Source organism: Balaenoptera musculus, chromosome 3, assembly GCF_009873245.2.
Source record: "Balaenoptera musculus isolate JJ_BM4_2016_0621 chromosome 3, mBalMus1.pri.v3, whole genome shotgun sequence".
Classification (NCBI taxonomy): domain Eukaryota; kingdom Metazoa; phylum Chordata; class Mammalia; order Artiodactyla; family Balaenopteridae; genus Balaenoptera; species Balaenoptera musculus.
Window position 1 is genome coordinate 101,176,385 of NC_045787.1, and position 5,470 is coordinate 101,181,854.

The 5,470-nt window shown below is 36.1% G+C and overlaps 1 non-coding gene across 1 annotated transcript; it reads right to left on the minus strand.

Moving 5' to 3' along the window:
* Nucleotides 1-4,702: 4,702 nt before the first annotated feature.
* Nucleotides 4,703-4,809, minus strand: LOC118893751. The gene has a single exon (XR_005019592.1). It is a non-coding gene; the product is annotated as a U6 spliceosomal RNA (small nuclear RNA).
* Between the last annotated feature and the right edge of the window lie 661 nt (nucleotides 4,810-5,470).

The following is a 5,470-nucleotide window of genomic DNA, read 5'->3' on the forward strand; positions in this document are numbered from 1 at the left end:
GTAGCAATAATTTGTCTAGTTTTGTTGCTTTGTAATATCCTATCATATAGACTGTAATTTATCCATTCTATTCTTTATGGACATTTGATTTTTTTCCCCAAATTTTATGAATAATATTGCCATGAAAATTCTTTTTTTCCTGTGATTTTTTTTTTTTTTTTTTTTGGTGCACGTAGGTACAAATTTTCCTTGGATGACTAAATGAAAATGAAATTGCATTTCTTGTAAGGCAAGTCTGGTGATGATGAATTCTCTCAGCTTTGTTTCTCCTCCATTTTTGAAGCACAATTTTGCTGGATGTAGTATTCTTGGTTGACAGTTTTCTTTCAGCACTCAGTCAGAATTTTGGACACATGTTCCACTCCTCTCCTTCCCCTGAGGGAGAGGTGTGGAGCTATATCAGCCTCCCTCTGTATGCTGTTCCGCAGGCCCTCTGGGGCAGCAGCGAGCTGCCAAGCTCTTTTCTGTTGTTCAGCAACCCCCGGACATCTAGAGTATACCACGTCCCATCAGTGCTCTGAGACAGAAGACAGATACCCGTCCTCAGGCAGCCCACAGAAAAGACGGAATGCTGGATATATGTTCCAACTCTTTTCCTCCCCAGGGAGAAGTAGAGAATTGGGGGTTTTCTCCTACTTGATCCACTGAGCTGGGGAAGGGTCTATGGCGAGTGAGTGCTCCAAAATGTTGCTTTTGTTCTCAGTGGCTTCCAATCTGGTGCTCTTTCTTGTCAGTGCTTAGATTAAGGCAAGACAGAGACCAGTCCTTCAGGCAGCCACCCCTGCCCCCCTGCCACCCAAAGTCTAAATGTTAGACATATGTTTCAATCTTCTCTTTCTCTCACTAGGGAGAAGCTAAGATCTGGGAATTTTCTCCTGATTGTGCCACGTTGAGTAGGGGGAGGAATTATGGTGAGTGCTGTGAGTTTTCCTACCCACTTTGATGCGGCTGATTTTGTGCTCGTCTGGGGTACAGGGGTTTCTAGGTTTCTCACAAAGGGAATTGGTTCCTGTATTGTTGTGTCAGTATGTCATGGGGGGAAAGAGGATATGGGGCTTCCTGTTCTGCCACCTTGCTCTCTATTCTCTATTGTTATCTTGGCTTTGTCTGTTTTTGTACCAATGCATCCCTGTCTTAATTAAAGTAGTTTTATATCCAGTAGTGGAAGTTTTCCAATTTGTTTTTTTTCAAGAGGTCAGAGCTATTGACCTTTTAAATTTCCATATAGCTTTTAAGTTAACCAGTTTTCATGCATACACACACACACACACACACACAACCCTGCTGGAATTTTGTTTGGAATTTCATTGGATCTATAAGATGAACCATGAAAACTAACATCTTTACAATTTTAACTCACAGTATGTGAACATTACTACATCTCACTGTTTATTTAGTTCTTATTTAATTTCTCTTAGTAATATTTTATAAAGTTTTTACATAGTTTTCATTAGATTTATTCTAAGCTATTAGGTGTTTTTAAAATCTTATTATAAATGTTCTTTAAATTTAAATTTTTAAAATTTAAATTCTATTTGTTAGTTACTAGTATCTAGACATAAAATAGATTTTAAATATTGTGATTGTTCTGAATTCATGTATTAATTCTAATAGTTAATCTGTAGAATTTTTTGGATTTTTTGAATACTTATTATACTATCTGGAAAAATGACAGTTTTGTTTTTTTCTTCCAATCTTTTTCTTATGTTTTTCTTGCCTTGCCTTATTGCAATAGCTAGGACAGGGGTGATTAGAATTGGTAACAGCAGACATTCATACCTTGTCCTTATTCTTGGAGTTAAAGCTTTCATTATTCTACCATTCAGTATGATTTTTTTCAGTAGGATTCACAGATACGTTTTTCTGCAATAAGCTGGTCCCATGTATTTCTACTATAGTAGCAATTTTTATCATGAATAGATGCTTAATTTAATAAAATCATTTTCCTGCATCTACTGAGATGATATGTGATTTTTCTAATTTAATCTTTTGATGTAGTGAATTACATTGATTTTCAGATCTTAAATCAGCCTTGTATTACTAGAATGAACCAAATTTGATCTTGATATATTGTCCTTTTCAAATATCTTTGCACTTTGCTAATATTTTATATAGTATTTTTACATCTTGAATCCTTATCTTACTGTTTGCTTCTGGGAAAACCTAGTATCAGACAGAGAATGTATAATACAGGATAAATATAGCATCAAGTCATAAAAAATCTTGGCCATGCTTAAACAAATAGTGATTTACTTTTCTCACACAACAAAAATTATAGTGCTTAAATTTGATAGAATTAATTCACTTGCTTAGTGATGCCAGCAGAAACCTAGCTTTTTTCTAACTTCTCTTCCATCTTTAGTATTGCCTTTTTATCTTCATGGTTGTTACCTCATGCTATAACTTAGAGCCTCACAATCTCAAGATTTGCAAGGAAAGGAAGAGGATTGGGCAAGGCTTTCCCTAAGTGAGGCTATTTATATATGGGGAAGGAGAGCTCCCAAGCATGTGTCTGTCCTATGATGTTTCTTTGGCCAGGAGTGTGTCACACACAGATACAGAGAGAAATCACTGGTAGAGGAGAGCGAAATTCCTATGTCTGGATTAAATCAATCATGATTCATCTTCTAGGTCAGAGAGAGACCTATTTTTCCTTGAAATCAGAGATCTATGTGTGCTACAGTATCTATGTTCTTTTAGCCAGGAAAAAATAGGGGAATCATATCTGCTACAAATGGTTCAAGAAAGAATAATTTTATGTGACTCTTAGAATTATAGGTACCAAAATTCTTACCCAAATGTAAGTTGAATCCAGCAAGTAAAAAAACGTGATGAAGTAGTTGAGTTATTTCAGAAAAATGTAAGTAAATCCTGAAACAGAAGATTACTACAAAGCCATAGAAATGAGACAGACAATATGGTGCAGAAACATAAATAGATCAGTGGAACAGAATCGAGTCCTCAAAAACAAGTCCATGTTTACGTGGGAACCTGATAGATGTAGAAATGGACCTAATAGAAAAGGATGGTTTCTTCATTAGATGACAGTGGAAAAACAAGCCGCTATAACGGGAAAAATAAAGTTAGTTCTCAAAAACACAATTTAGATTAATCACAGGCTTAAGAATGAATGGTAAAACTACAAAGTGAATAAAAATACATCAGAAAAATATCTCTGTGTTTCTGAGTTGCAGAAAAATTATTGAATAAGACCCCAAAAGTACAAGGCATAAGATAAAAAATGATGAATTTGACTACATAAAAAACTGTGAATTTCTATTCAGTGAAGGGAACCATCAGTAAAGTCAACTGACAGGGAATAGGCTGAGAGAAGTTATCTGAGAGCTCAAAAACTGACAAGGGGGGGCTTCCCTGGTGGCGCAGTGGTTGAGAATCTGCCTGCCAATGCAGGGGACATGGGTTCGAGCCCTGGTCTGGGAAGATTCCACATGCCGCAGAGCAACTGGGCCCATGAGCCACAACTACTGAGCCTGCGCGTCTGGAGCCTGTACTCCGCAACAAGAGAGGCCGCGACAGTGAGAGGCCCGTGCACCGCGATGAAGAGTGGCCCCTGCTCGCCTCAACTAGAGAAAGCCCTCGCACAGAAACGAAGACCCAACACGGCCAAAAGATAAATAAATTAATTAATTAATTATTTTAAAAAAAAAAAACTGACAAGGGATAATATCTAGAATATTTAAGAAACGCTTATTAAAAAAAGAGGAAACAGATCAATGGGTAAAGCAGAATCTATTATAGACTCCAACAGCTAATCTGGAAAACAGTCTGGAGATACTTAGTTTAATTTCATATGCATAGGTCCCAGGACCCATCCAGTCCACTCCAGGGGAACTTGTGGTTTCTAAGGAGGCATGTGTAAGAATGCTTGATTACACATCATTTGTAGAGCAGGACATTGTAGACAACATAGGTATCTAATTCTAGGGGAGCAGATGGGTGAAATTTTGTGGATATTCACAGAGGTAACAAATTAAAGATAGAGTTACGTGGAGAAGTCTTTCAAACATAGTGTTGAGAGGAAAAAGTAAGATAACAAAAGATCTGTAACATGATTTACCTGGCAAATTTAAAACATAAACACACAACAAAACTACCTCTTTTCAAATATACCCGCATGTTCAGGAAAGGTGCTAAACATATTAGAGTAATTCCCTACAGGTGGAGGAGTGGATTGGGAGTGGAGATTGAGGATAAGAAGAAAAATAAAGCAATGAAGCCTTGCATGGACAGTCGATGACTGTGTCATGAACTTGGAGTACAACCAACTCAGTTCTCTGCATTCTAGATTATATGTTTACTTTCTAAGTCCTATGAAGATTCTAGCTTGCATGCTAGCTCCTAGTTAAGCATACCCACTATTTTAAATATTGGTTGTTAAGAAATAAATTTTACATAGAGACTTTGCAGTAATTATTTAATTTGTAGAAGCCACTGTATACCAATATAAGTCCTCACTGTAAACAAATGAGTATCTTCTTCCAAAATCACACTTTTAAATTATTGATGAGGATATGTTGTCTTTTTCATTCTGTCTCAAAGGCTTTAGTTTCTGAAAAACCACAGACAACTTCATCTGTAATTTTACTCAATGTAAGTTCCATTTTGCTCTCTACTTCCTTACTCCTTTTTTTTTTTAACATCTTTATTGGAGTATAATTGCTTTACAATGGTGTGTTAGTTTAAAAATATGGAACGCGTCACGAATTTGCATGTCATCCTTGTGCAGGGGCCATGCTAATCTTCTCTGTATCGTTCCAATTTTAGTATATGTGCTGCCGAAGTGAGCACTTACTCCTTTTTAAAATCAACAACAATGTTAAAATTTTAAAACTCCTCTGTAATAGTGATCAGGTTTTCACTGTTTTTCCATTTCTCATGAGAATGAAGTTCATGAAGAAATTTGGAAAAATTATACCTTGATCTGAAGACATTTTATAACTGAAGATTTAGCTGGTGAATTTAAGCCATGGTTCAAAGCTGACCATACTATATTCACTTGGTAGAAAGTTCTGAAATTCATTCTGAGATATGGGAATGAGAAGATTTTTCATGTAACTCTTTTCTTTAGTTACTAGGTAAATTTAGGTAAATTACCTAAAATTTACTAGGTAAATTTTCTTTCTGATGAAATTATGATTTGATTTTTTTAAATTGATTGCTTATTGTGTGCCAAGACATATATGTTATTTTATTAACCATGGATAAGTTTGCCTGACCCATGAAGTTCACTGAGATTCTAATGATGGTAAGACCAATTAGTTGATGCTGATTAGGAAACTGCTACTCAAAATGTGGTCTAAGCCAACAGAATTACCTGGGAGATTTTCAGACATGTGGAAACTCAGGCTCAATCACATACCTAGTGAATCAAAACTTGTATTATAACAAGATCCCCAGGTGATTCTTAAGTTCTTAAAGTTTGAGACATACTGGGAATCATCCCTTGGCA